Consider the following 16,318-nt stretch of genomic DNA (forward strand, 5'->3'; position numbering starts at 1 on the left):
ACATCCTGACTGTAAACAGTGATATTATAACTTTTAAGGCACCTGCTGTTAGTTGGCTCCTTTACTCTCAGTATTAATATTATTAGCCGTTAAATTTTCCCCTCACACTGAAAGCTTCAGCATGCTGTGATATGGAGCAGAATGTAAGTGTTGCTAGGTTCTCATAAGGCCCCAGACAGTAAGGCACATGACATTAAATTTGTGATCATGTCTAATATTTAGGTCTTTTTAAAAGATAGCATATGTAGCATAGTAAAAGCTGTCCAATGTATGACCTGGTGGTTTGGGCTATCATTTAGAGTGTGCAGCTCACGTATTGTTTAAAGGTGCCATGTGTAGGAGTGCTATCAGCGTGAACAATTGTGGGCATATTTATATAGTCCGCCAACGAGACTGTTCCGCAGACATTAATTACTGACCGTCCTCTCCGGGAATCATAACGCTTAGTACTTGTGGTCTGTCAGGCACTTTGATTTCCTGTGTCTCCCTGGTGCGTGATAGCTAGAACTTTCTCTTCAAAGATGGTGACCGGAGTATAGGCCCCGAACCGGAGCGCTATGTAACTGTGTAATCCTGTGATGAAAATCACATCTGTCGCATCCGGTCACATCTCTAAGGATCCTACAAGGCAATGTGTAGCTGATATCACCTTAATTAGCTCTGTTTAAAGGTGATCTTGGGTGTCGGCACTCGGAGCTCCCTTACAGTGCGGTCATACCTCACGGCTGCCGGCTCCGCCCCTAGAGTGGTATTTTTTAACAATTTTCATTCTTGCACTTATTATTTAATTTGTCACGTTAGATTGCAAAATATTGGCCCAACTTGTAGTATAATTAGTAAAATGCTCTTGTCATGAAGATTTTAGGTTTTGAGGGGTTAACTTTGTTTCTCTGTCTATTAATTATTATGTGTTTTTTCCAGATGAGTATTCTACAATTCCCTGTGTTTATTCTTTAAAAAACAAAACAAAAAAAAACTTCTGTCACAAATAATTTTTTCATTTCACTAGAGCGAATTTTATTACATACGTCCAGAGACCTGGTGCCTCAATTCAGTGTATGGGCTAAGCTGTCAACACAGATATATCTTAAAGGGACAGTATACACTCATTTTCATTTAACTGCATGTAATAGACACTACTATAAAGAATAAGATGCACAGATACTGATATAAATATCCAGTATAAAACTGTTTAAAAACTCACTTAGAAGCTGTCAGTTTGGCACTGTTGAAAAGGTAGCTGGAAAGCCCACTGCAAGTGGCAAATAAGACACTACCCCCCTCCCCCTTCTTTTGCATATGAAAAGACCCTTTATACAAACATGAGCAAGCTGGAGAAGGTAGCTGACGGTATTCACATAAAACTTTGGGGCTTGGTTAGGAGTCTGAAAATCAGAGCAATGTTATTTAAAAATAAGCAAAACTATACATTTATTTAAAAAAAACAACTTTATGGGCTATATAAATAGATCATCTACAAAATATTTATGCAAAGAAAAAATGAGTGTATAATGTCCCTTTAAGCCATGTTTTAATCACTATACTGCTCTGCATGTATCTCGCATTTAGATATATAGAGGAAGCCCCTAAGCTCTCAATGTAAAATTTTTATTTCTTGTATTCTACGAGAGCCCTTTCAAACCTGACGGCTCTAACAATTGCAGCATTTTGTCTTCCAAAACTTCAGTAAATCTGTTTATCAGTGTAATTCAAACCACAAGCTGACTGTATTAAATCAGTGCCAACAAGTGTGTTATGTCACATGTTACAGCATACAGTGCCAGTGTGGTGATACTGCATGAATACAAATTATGTGGATAATTTTGGTTCATTTTTTATGTTAAGCAGGTGATGAAATATTATCCCTCTAGGCTGTGACTGTACTGTATTTCTGTCATGTGACTGGAAGGATCTGCAGTCCCTTTACAAAATGTTCCATGTGTTTTGTGCCTTCATCACATGGCAGAAAGGTGCCAGCTTCTCATCACACTACCAACTGCAACTATAATTTTCACAGGTATGTTATTGTTTTCTTAGGATAGCCTTATGCATGTCCATTATCTCATGCATTTTTTAATTTGTTTATTGTCCCTGTGTTTAACACCTCTATTGGGAGTTTATTTCATTAACCCACCACCCTTTCTGTAAAAAAACTGTTTCCTCATATTTCTCCTGAATATGCTATTAAGATTGTGACCCCTTGTTTTGGTATTTCTTTTTTTTTTGTGGAAAATGCTTTTAGCTTCCAATTCATTAAATGGACATTAAATCCCATTTTTTTCTTTCATGATCAAGATAGAGAATTCCATTTTAAACAACATTCCAATTTACTTCTATTAGCTAATTTGCTTTATTCTTTAGATATCCTTTGTTGAAGAAATAGCAATGCACATGGGTGAGCCAATCACACAAGGCATCTAGGGGCAGCCACCAATCAGCAGCTGCTGAACCTATCCAGATATGCTTTTCAGAAAAGTATATCAAGATAATGAAGCAAATTAGATAATAGAAGTAAATTGAAATATTTAAAATTGTATTCTCAATCTGAATCATGAAAGACATTTTTTTGAGTTTAATGTCCCTTTAAGCCCCTTCATATATTTGAAGGTTTCTATCATGTGACATATTTCCCTTCTCTCCTCTAAATTATACATATTGAGATCATAGAGTCTTTCTTTGTATGTTTTATATTTTAGACCATGTACCATTTTAAAAGTAATAAGGATCAATCTAATTCAACATTTTGGGAGAAGGGCTGCAAATTGTGAAATGGTGTTTGAAGTGAATTAAAGTCAAAATGTGATATTAATGCAGTTTAACTTGTATTTGCCTCTAGTTTGTATGTGTTATGTAATAAGTTGTCTATCTAATATACCACTGGTTTTCAAACCTGTCTAAAGTCCTCCCCAATGGTCCAGGTTTTCTGGATTACCTTGAATGAGAGCAAATAAAATAACCTTGTTTACTAATCAGCTAATTATTTTACCTGTGCTCAAGTTCAGATAACATCAAAATGTGACCTGTTAGGGAGGCCTGAGTAAAGGTTTGAAAACCAATGTAATATACTGAGAAAACCTCCCAAACATCTAAATGGTGAGACAGATTAGAAAGTCCTAAAGCGGTAGAGGGGTTATTAATTATGCCATTTTATATAGAGCACAATATAAAATAAATTCATACAACTAAATTGCTAATTGCACCACTATTCGCCAAATCTATAATATGAGCTAAAACATCCATAAATGCCACATCTAATTGCACACTATACTGCTCTGCGTGTATCTCTCATGTAGACATGTTGAGGAAGCCCTTAAGCTCTCAATTTAAAAATTTAATTTCTTGAATTCTACGAGAGACCTTGCAAACCTGACGGCTCTAACAATTGCAGCATTTTGTCTTCACAAGCTTCAGTAAATCTGTTTATCAGTGTAATTCCCATCAAAAGCATACTGTATTTAATCAGTGCCAACAAATGTGTTATGTCACATGTTACAGCATACAGTACCAGTGTGGTGATACTACATGAATACAAATTATGTGGATAATTTTGGTTCATTTTTTATGTTAAGCAGGAGATGCAATATTATCCCTCTAGGCTGTGACTGTACTGTATTTCTGTCATGTGACTGGAAGGATCTGCAGTCCCTTTACAAAATGTTCCATGTGCTTTGTGCCTTCATCACATGGCAGAGAGGTGCCAGCTTCTCATCACACTACCAACTGCAACTATAATTATCTAATGCCCCCTTGGGCATGTAACCTTGTGCCACACCTATGCAAATAAGCTGGCTGCAGTCAAAGGCATTGGCACAGGATTTTAGTTAGGCTATCCCTAGATAGTACAGGTAGTCTAGGGAAAAAAAACCTTAAACCTTTATTGGCAGAGTTTGTCTTTGAGAAATTATTAATACAAATAACAGTTGTGTCAATTTTGTATTTACATGCAACTAGATGCATCTATTTCCACTGTACTCCCCTTTTCAATCTTTCTGCATGTGACTAGCACTACTGATTGGGTCATCATCATTTTCCACTCTGGACCAGCAGTACTCTGCATCTCCCAATTGGTACTTTAACTATGTGCTTAATACATTTTCAGAGGTTAAACACATACAGTTGCAGAGTCACTTGTGATAAAAAGGCATGCTCTAATGAATTAAAGTATGTAATGTTTTTACTATATTGGTCCTTTAACATCTTTGAAACAGGTACCTTGTAGTCAACCATACTTTGACTATGTATTTAAACCCTTAGCTGGGGTCAAACTGTTAAAAATAAAATACCCTATCAATCTTTCAATGAGCAAGTGAACATTTAAAGAGATATTTGAACAATCACCCTTCCACAAATAATCTTGACAATACTCCAGTTGTAATTACTGATACTAGAGTGATATTTTTTACGATTTTCAGGCTCACACTGATCATTTCATTTGTAACGTTAGATTGTAAAATATTGGCCCAACTTGTAGTATAATTAGTCATTATTTTGGTTATAGAATTCTTTAATAATAAATTATACAAATGGGCTAATTTTCTGAATAAGTTCTACATAAGTCATAAAAGACAGATGTATCCCAAAAGCACTGAGAAAGCCTTGATATATAATTTAAACAGTGACTTAACTGAATATAAGCGTACATTAAAGGTTGTTGGATGGAAGCCTCAATTGGTAAAATGCTCGGCATGAAGTTTTTAGGTTGTGAATGGTAAACTTTGTTTCTTTGTGTATTAATTATTTTGTGTTTTTTCCCCAGATGAACATTCTACAATTCCCTGTGTTCATTCTTAATTAAAAAAAAATATATATAAATATTTATTACAATTTACTAGAGCAAATTTTATTTGGAGTGACCAAATATAATCAAAATAATTATCAAGGTGTCACAATGGGATTTATTATTATAAGTAAATGTATGTGATTATGTACTGTCTATGCATAAGTAAATTATAATGTCTCCTAGGGGCTTGTAATGTGGCTTATGGCCTGCCACAAAAAAGGTGTGGCTACCTTACGTGTCCAATCTGGAAGAGGGCTGGTCAGTAACCTGTTATCAGGAAAAAATTTATTTAGTGATGAATTCAGCAAAATAATAATATTGTCATTCTACATGGGAATCTTCTCTCGACGCTCCGTTTCTGCTGCGCCTCTCTGTGAGTCCCTTCACTGGCTCCCCTTTCACGCAGAATTAAATTCAAAATTCTCACCCTGACCTACAAAGCCCTCACCAATGCTGCCCCACCCTACCTGTCCTCACTCATCAACAAATATACCCCAGCCCATGCCCTAAGATCCAACAATGACCTGCTCCATCACCTCCTCTCATGCTAGACTACAGGACTTCTCTTGTGCGTCACAAACCCTCTGGAACGCACTTCCTCGAGCCGTCAGACTCTCCCCTAACCTCTCCTCCTTTAAACGTTCCTTAAAGACCTTTTTGTTCAGGGAAGCCTATCACCTGACTCCCAAACGAACTTCACTAACCCAACAGTTGCCCTCATCTCCCCACTAATATCATTCCCACCTTTGCAGTCCCCACCTCCTGTTTCCCATCCTCCTACCCATCTAGATTGTAAATTCCCACGGGAATAGGGCCCTCAATTCCCCCTGTATCTGTCTGTAACATTTTGTCTTTTATTGTATTGTTTCTCCGTTTTACTTTTATTCTTGTACCCATGGGCAGCGCTGCGGAATCTGTTGGCGCTTTATAAATAAAGAATAATAATATTGTGGGCTGCAGACAACAGCATTAGTGACCATTTTTTTTGCCAAGCTCCCTTTGGGACAGAGATCTAAGATAGTACAGTATTGGGTTCTGTTATGTTATTATACTCCTTATTTCTTTTAAACTATTGCTTTTGTGTTTATTTGTGTTTTGTTCATTCCTTTTTTATATAAATGCACTGTTATTCTGTTAAGTGCCGAAAGCAGAACAAGTGGATGAAGTGAGCATAATCAGATGGAGCTATCGTATCTGAAGTTGCAGCATCTCAGTTAAGTATGTGCCCCTAGACTAATGAACTTTAATATATATGTTTTATAACAGGGAAAAAGCACTTTTATGAACAATTAGTGTTAACAGCGATGGATATGGTGGTCGGCTGAAAAGGATACTTCACAGTGCGCATGCGATTGTTTGTTTGTTACTGCGCATGCAACCGGGAGCACACATCAGGCTAATTAATATATATAAAAAGAATCTTTTTCATTGGCCACATGATTTGAAGAAGAACAGCCTGCTTTGTAGGGTGGTTGAATAATGATATATTGTGCTAAATTCTTAAATCAGTATTTAGAAGCTTTGTTTTGACATCCAAGTAAGTGCATATTAATACAAATATGATACTTTATGCAATCAGTATGTTTAAAAAGATCAGTATGAGAAAAGATCAATAACACTTTAATTTTGCACATGTTAATTGTTATTGTCATTACAAACTGTACAAAAGGATCTATTACTCTAGCTCTTTCTGCACATGGTGATGCTGCAGTATTCCACACTACATTCAAACAAGTATTTGATCACTGTAGAACACTGGTTTCTAAACCTGTCCTCTAACAGCCCAGATTTTCAGGATATCTGAACAGGTGAAATAATCAGCTGAGTAGTAAACATGGTTACTAACCTTCTCTCACACAAGGTTATCCTCAAAATCTGGTCTGTTAGGGAGGCCCAATGACAGATTTGAAAACCAGTGTTGTAGAACATTTCACATGCACTTTAAATTTGCGATGCAGATATATTTAAAACATAGCAATATTATGACACTCATCAAGCTTATGTGATAAATGTAAACATGCAATGCCTATGTTTAACTTGTGCAAGTGATTAAGAATTTACTTTATTTTAGCAGGTGAATGGATACCTCCAACATTCCGTGAAATAATATATACAAACTAAATAAAGTATAAAAGTGATAAACAATAAATAAATCTGCATGTAAACAAATAAGATAATACAGACTTTCATCAAAGTAACCATTTTGTGTATTGTTATAAACCCCACTTTACTATTACAAATTTGATGAAACTTCACATTAGAACCACACTCTGTATAATCCTTTACAAAAAAATAATAAAATAAATATAAAATAAAAAAAGAATAGAAAAACAGCAGAAATAAAGTGAATTGTGAAAACTTTTTTTTGTTTTCCCTGTGTCTGTTCAGCTTGAGGTGACTAAAAAACCATATCCAACTTTTAGCTTCAGTCTGGCTGGGTAGAAAAACATTTATGCTTACCTGATAAATTCATTTATTTCATGATGGTGAGAGTCCACAAGTCAGGGATTTCCCCCCATAACCATTAGGAGGAGGCAAAAGATACCATACCAACAGTGGCGACTCTAGGAACAATATATAGGGGGGGCACATAAGATACCACAGTCAAAACTGGGGGGGGCACTAATCATTCACCACTAAATCATGCCACTGAAAAAAAACTAAATAAGGGGATAGTAGCTGTAGTGAGAGGATAGAGGCTTTAGTGGGGTATATGGTCTGTAGCGAGGGGATAGGAGCTGTACTGGGGTATAGGGGTTGTTGTGATGGGATACAGTCTGTAGTGAGGGTATAGGGCTGAAGTGGGGTATAGGGACTGTAGTGGGGGAATAGGGGATGTAGTGGGGGGATAGGGGCTGTAGTGGGGGGATAGGGGCTGTATTGGGGTACTAAAAAAAAAAACTAAACGAAAATGTATTCCCCTCTCCCTGAGTCTTACCTTATACCAGGGAGGGGGGAATCCTGAACCCTAGTGGTGGTGGTCCTGTGGGATTTGGAGCTTATCTGTCCACAATAAAGGGATTATCTATCTTTTTAAACAATAACATTTCTGGAGTAGACTGTCCTTTTAAAAATAAAGAATTTTAGTTCTGACAGAGCATGCATTAATGTACTACGAGTAATTAAATTCACATTGTTCTCTTTGTATCCAGGAGCAGCAATGCACTACTGGAAGCTAACTGGTGATTGGAGGTCACACACACATATGCCTCTTGTCATTGGCTCACCATATGTTTTTAGTTAAGTTCCAATAGTGTTTTGCTGCTCTGGAGATGACTATCAGTTTGACCCTTTTGCAGAGTTAAACAAATAGGTGTATACAAGCACCAGTGTAATAATTAAATGCTCAAACATACAGCATGTTCTTTTTGCACGTTCTTTGTCCCTTTAATATAAGCATATAGTATATAGTTTTTTGTTAAAGGGACATGAAACTGAAAAATGTTCCTTCGTGATTCAGATCACCCATACAATTGTCCTCACATTTACTTCATTCTCTTTGTATACTTTGTTTAAGGATGGGGCAATGCACTACTGGGAGGTAGCTGAATACATTAAGTGAGCCAATGACAAGAGACATATGTGCAGCCACCAATCAGCTGCTGCCTTCCAGTAGTGTATTGCTGCTCCTGCTCCTACCCACGTTTGCTGTACCACAAAGGATTCCAAGAGAATTTAGCAATACATACATTATACACACATACATACATTTATACACATACATAAATACATTTATACACATACATAATACAAATATACATACATTTATACATATACACACACACATAATACACATATACATACATTTATACACACATACATAATACACATATACATACATTTATACACACATACATAATACGCATATACATACATTTATACACACATACATAATACACATATACATACATTTATACACACATACATAATACACACATAATACACATAAACATACATTTATACACACATACATAATACACATATACATACATTTATACACACATACATAATACACATATACATACATTTATACACACATACATAATGCAAATATACATACATTTATACACACATACATAAATACATTTATACACACATACATAATACAACTATACATACATTTATACACACATACATAATACAACTATACATACATTTATACACACATACATAATACAACTATACATACATTTATACACACATACATAAATACATTTATACACACATACATAATACAAATATACATACATTTATACACACATACATAATACAACTATACATACATTTATACACACATACATAAATACATTTATACACACATACATAATACAAATATACATACATTTATACACACATACATAAATACATTTATACACACATACATAATACAAATATACATACATTTATACACACATACATAAATACATTTATACACACATACATAATACAAATATACATACATTTATACACACATACATAAATACATTTATACACACATACATAATACACATATACATACATTTATACACACATACATAAATACATTTATACACACATACATAATACACATATACATACATTTATACACACATACATAAATACATTTATACACACAAACATAATACACATATACATACATTTATACACACATACATAATACAAATATACATACATTTATACACACATACATAAATACATTTATACACACATACATAATACACATATACATACATTTATACACACATACATAATACACATATACATACATTTATACACACATACATAATACACATAAACATACATTTATACACACATACATAATACACATATACATACATTTATACACACATACATAATACACATATACATACATTTATACACACATACATAATACACATATACATACATTTATACACACATACATAATACACATATACATACATTTATACACACATACATAATACACATATACATACATAATACACACATACATAATACACATATACATACATTTATACACACATACATAATACACATATACATACATTTATACACACATACATAATACAACTATACATACATTTATACACACATACATAAATACATTTATACACACATACATAATACAAATATACATACATTTATACACACATACATAAATACATTTATACACACATACATAATACAAATATACATACATTTATACACACATACATAAATAAATTTATACACACATACATAATACAAATATACATACATTTATACACACATACATAAATACATTTATACACACATACATAATACACATATACATACATTTATACACACATACATAAATACATTTATACACACATACATAATACACATATACATACATTTATACACACATACATAAATACATTTATACACACAAACATAATACACATATACATACATTTATACACACATACATAATACAAATATACATACATTTATACACACATACATAAATACATTTATACACACATACATAATACACATATACATACATTTATACACACATACATAATACACATATACATACATTTATACACACATACATAATACACATAAACATACATTTATACACACATACATAATACACATATACATACATTTATACACACATACATAATACACATATACATACATTTATACACACATACATAATACACATATACATACATTTATACACACATACATAATACACATATACATACATTTATACACACATACATAATACACATATACATACATAATACACACATACATAATACACATATACATACATTTATACACACATACATAATACACATATACATACATTTATACACACATACATAATACAACTATACATACATTTATACACACATACATAAATACATTTATACACACAAACATAATACACATATACATACATTTATACACACATACATAATACACATATACATACATTTATACACACATACATAAATACATTTATACACACAAACATAATACACATATACATACATTTATACACACATACATAATACAAATATACATACATTTATACACACATACATAAATACATTTATACACACATACATAATACACATATACATACATTTATACACACATACATAATACACATATACATACATTTATACACACATACATAAATACATTTATACACACATACATAATACACATATACATACATTTATACACACATACATAATACACATAAACATACATTTATACACACATACATAATACACATATACATACATTTATACACACATACATAAATACATTTATACACACATACATAATACACATAAACATACATTTATACACACATACATAATACACATATACATACATTTATACACACATACATAATACACATATACATACATTTATACACACATACATAATACACATATACATACATTTATACACACATACATAATACACATATACATACATTTATACACACATACATAATACACATATACATACATTTATACACACATACATAAATACATTTATACACACATACATAATACACATATATAGGCTTACCAGAAGTCCCACTTTTACTGGGATTGTCCCGGTTTGGAGGCGCTGTCCCAGTGTCCCACCCAGTTGTTCATTCTGTCCCAGTAGGGTTGCCACCTCCAGGTTTCAAATCATGTGTCCGAGTTTCAGACCGCCTGAAACCCAGACACATTATTCAAAATGACAGGACTGTGGCTCTCCAGCATAGTTGGATGCTGGTACTTTGTTACATACAGCCCTGCTTAGCTTAACGTTCGTGTCCTTCAAAGTTTATATTTAGTAATACCGGCTGAGTGAGCAGTATAGAATTTTTTTAATTTTATAGTACTACTTGGTTTATTTTTCTAAGAATGTAACATCCGACCCCTGGTGACATCAGCAGTGATATTCCTTTAGGGGAATCATATGGGTATGACTAGGAAGTACAGACAGGAAGGATTTTTGGCGTGGATCTTGCTTTACTTCATGCAGGATAGCATTTTGGCTATAATCTTCCTGCATTATGGTATAGAGTAGCTTCTTAAACAGCTTTAGCAGGTAGGTGTTTCTTTTTTACTTTCATTCAATGTTGTATTTATGCCTTATCAGTATTTGGCTCTGTTCCTTAATTAGACACATAAAACACATATTACACTGCAGATATTAAATTGTGAAATTGATAATTATGCTTGATGTTTGGCATTATTTAGAATCTGAGATTTAGATTAATGATTTATTTGCCATGACAATGTAATGGTGCCTTTTTCACTAGGGGAGGTGTTATGGTCTATTTAAACTGTGTGATTCACTTGTTTGACTGAGGAAGGGTAGAGTATCCACAAAACATTACATACATAAAAGCTACTACTTTAAAAGGACCGGTAATTGCCACGCCCCCTTGACCACGCTCCTGACCACACCCCCACTGGCACCGCACCAGGTGGTCCCAGTTTCACCTCTAAAAATTATGGTAAGCCTACACATATACATACATTTATACACACATACATAATACACATATACATACATTTATACACACATACATAATACACATATACATACATTTATACACACATACATAATACACATATACATACATAATACACATATACATACATTTATACACACATACATAATACACATATACATACATTTATACACACATACATTTATACACATAATACAAATATACATACATTTATACACATAACACACATACATACATTTATACACACATGCATACATAGAGAAGGAAATACATTTATTTACATATACTGTAACTCATGTTCTAGTTTTGCCCCATGCAAGCTGATTTTAGAGCAGTAAGCTTTATTTCAGGGGAAATAGGTTGTTTTTATTCTGTAGTTAGGCAGCATGGCATACCATAAAAATGTTTGAATTAATTAAATTAGTGACAAAAACAACAAGTTACTTTTCACAGGAAAGGCATGAAGAGTTTACAATGAAGAATACAAAATTATCTTCATTTCTAAACAACTTCTGCCTTTCTGAGCAGCCACAGTGTAAATGAAAAAAGGATTTATTACTTAGCTCTTTCCTCCTGAAGCTGCACTGCCTGTCAGCAGCACATGTGCAGTGTGAGGCTTGAGCCCGGGCTGCTTGCTGATGGTTGGATGATGCAGCTGTCAGTCAGCACAGAACTCCTGTTAGAGCACTCAGGCAGGAACACAGCAAATTCATGACATCATGGTTGCCATGGTTAGTTTGCAATTTCTTCCTGGTTTCGGAAGGCAAACTTTGAAAGCATGGTGCTGCTTGTAAACAGTCACTGCTCACTCTCTCTGACTTGATCAACTCTCTGCTGCATTATATTAGCGCAGCAGCCGAGTGTTTAAGCAGCACATTGGAGGAGATTAGATTGAGTAAGCAGTGAGTGGTGTGCTGTTCCTATGTCTATGAGCCCCATCTGCAACAGTGATTGTTCCACCCCTGCAGCTACTCACCGTAAATGAAGTAGATCTCTTTGGGGGGGCAAATAGGGGGGCAAAATATTTTCCAGGGGGGGCGGTTGCCCCCCCTCGCCCCCCTGTATTATACCAAACCAGGGCTTTAAATCCCTCCTGCTTCCCATGATCCTCAGTCTTACATATAGCCAAGTTGATAAGGAAAACAAAAGAGCAGGGCAGAAGAAGTGCAAGACAAGTTCTGCCGCCATCTGACCAAAAAGAAAGAGCAGGGCTTGTGGATTCTCTCCATCATTAAAAATGAATTAATCACATAAGCATAGGTTTTGGTTTTATAGTCCACAAGTCATAACGTGTGGGAATCAATACCCAAGCAGAGAACTCCATGAGATCACCATGTAATAGGGGGACAATGAAGGCAGGTACTACAGACCATATAACTTTTCTGCCAAAAGCTACCTCAAAAGACGCATATACATCAAAGTAATACAATATTTTTAAAAAAGTGTGCACAGAAGACCAAGTAGCTGTCTTGCAAAATTGATCAATAGAAGCCTCATTACGAAAAGCTCAAGAAGTGACAACTGCTCTAGTAAAATGTGCAGTAATGCGCTCAGGGGAAGTTTTCTCCACAACCAAATATCCCTTAAAGGATCACTAAATACAGTAGAATAGCATAATGAATAAATGCATAATAAAAAGACAATGTGAAAGCACTTAGTTAGAATTTCAAATTTTTTGACAAATGTAAAAGTTAGTTACATTTTCCTTCATAATGCATCATGTGACAGCTATCAGCCAATCACAAAATGCATATACTTATATTCTGTGAATCTTGAACATGCTCAGTAGGAGCTGGTGCCTCAGAAAGTGTACACATAAAAAGATTGTGCACATTTGAAAGTGAATTAGAAAGTTGTTTAAAATTGTGTTCTTTATCTGAATCATAAAAGTTTAATATTTACTTGACTGTCCCTTTAACAAAGCTCTGAAAATTTGGAATTTTGGAAATTTTCTTATAAAAACAAAACAGAAAGAGCTTAAATCTGACCTGTCTGACAAACCCTTATCCCACTGCAGGACCTCGAGAATTATGAAAGAATTCCAGCAATAAGCTTTGTGAGCCCACCACTGAATGCCTTATGAAAAATACATCTGGTAACAGGTTCATCAAGGAGGCAAAAGAAAATGACTGAGCATCATGGGAAGTGGGAGGGATTTAAAACTTTGGTGTGTTAGGGTATCTTTTGCCTCCTCCTAGTGGTCAGGAGGGGAATTCCCACACGTGATGACTCTTGGACTGTCACCATCTGATAATTGAAAGTGCAAAGTGTCTTTTTTTCTTTTGCTAGCTTACTTTAAATATTAGTGGACTGACATCTTCTTTTTGAGGCCTCTGCAGAATAATCTTGAAATAAAAGATGTCTATTATCCTGAACCTGCTATGAAAATATTTTTTGTACGCTCTTAAAATATCCATCTTAGCTTAAAGGTTTAAATATGTTGTTATTATAGGCCTTGACTTCTTTACTCCTTTAGATTTCCCATTAGCTCTTTCTGTCCCAATCCTGTTTGCACTCCCGCTTGCGCATTAACTCCAAAAGAAGTAAGCTTTTGTGCGAGTCGGGTAGTGTGCGTATTACAAGTTGAAAGTAAATATATTTCGCATGCAAACACACGTCAGAAGTCGAACTTCCAATATCGCAACAGAGTTAACGTTTTCCCCCATAGACTTCAATACAGCATGAAAAGTTGGGGAAAAACTAACACTCAACAAGTCGTGCAAAGCTGATTGTGTTTTCTCAAATGTGCTAACCCGAATGTGGTACCCTTTTTATGAATATATTCTGCTGTGTGTTCTTCCCAAACAACTATTAGTTTAGCTTCATCAGTCCACAAAACATTTTCCTAGTAGAGTTGTGAAGTGTCAAGGTGGACTTTGGCAAACTTCAGGTGCACAGCAATTTTTTTTCGGGAAAGCATGGCTTTTTTGTGGTGTCTTGCCATGGACACCATGCCTGTTAAATGTTTTCCATATAGTAGACTCATAAACATAGATGTTTACTAGTTATGATTTCTTTGAGTTTTTATCTGTCACTGTAGGGTTCTTTTTACCTCATTGAGAATTGTGCAGTGTGCCCTTTGAGTCACCTTGGCTGGATGGCCACTTCTAGGGAGAGTAGCCACAGTACTAAATCGTCTCCATTTATAGACCATTTGTCTAACAGTGGATATATGAATATCTAAGCTCTTTGAAATAACATTGAAACCCTTTACAGCTTTATAAAACGCAACAATTCTTGATCGCAGGTCTTCTGAGAGCTCTTTTTTTTACGAGGCATTGTTCACATCAACAGGTGCACTTTATGAATAGCAAACTCAAAATGTTTGAGTGTTTTTTATAAGTCAAAGTAGCTCCAACCCATACCTCCAATCTTGTTTCATTAAATGGACATCAGGTTTGCCAATTTCCAAATCTAATTAGCTTTTGTTGAAGTCTAGGCAAGTACTCTTGTAATATTGTTTTTTTATGTATTTCACTGTTTCCCTTTTTGCAAAATGTTCTATATCCTCATGTTCCTTTTCACTACCTCTTGTCTATTCAACAAACTATATTTTTAATTTACTCCTCCCCCCTCTCCACCTTTAACTTTCACTGGCCCATCCCTTTTATCTCACTCCTCCTCTCATGAACTTAACACATTCCTAAACTCTCTGTCCCTCCTGCTTCATGTTCCAAAGACACTCTCAATACTGCAAATCTGTATCTCATCTTATGTATTTCATCTTATGTCCCTCTTACTCATAGTAACTGCAGGTGCTATATCCCCAAAATCCCGGTCCTCCGCAACTTCCTAAACTCACTTACCAATATATTCTTTGCCTTAGACCTAAACACCAGAACTTTGGAAATCTTATCCAAGTTTCTTTTGTATTTAAAACCAGCACCCCTTCACTTGTGCACTCTGGAACTCTCACTCTGTGTGCAACAAGCTCACTTTGATCCACAATCTCTTCATCTCCAACTCCCTCAACCTTCTGACTCTCACAGAAACCTAGCTCTCTCCCTCAG

General features: G+C 34.6%; 1 long non-coding RNA gene across 1 annotated transcript; it reads left to right on the forward strand.

Moving 5' to 3' along the window:
- The first annotated feature begins 1,972 nt into the window (after positions 1-1,972).
- On the forward strand, positions 1,973-14,367 carry LOC128645885 (uncharacterized). Its single transcript, XR_008400152.1, has 3 exons — positions 1,973-2,017; positions 5,920-5,998; positions 14,326-14,367. It is a non-coding gene; the product is annotated as an uncharacterized LOC128645885 (long non-coding RNA).
- Positions 14,368-16,318: the final 1,951 nt, after the last annotated feature.

This window comes from Bombina bombina, chromosome 1 (genome assembly GCF_027579735.1).
Source record: "Bombina bombina isolate aBomBom1 chromosome 1, aBomBom1.pri, whole genome shotgun sequence".
NCBI classification, from domain to species: Eukaryota; Metazoa; Chordata; class Amphibia; order Anura; family Bombinatoridae; genus Bombina; species Bombina bombina.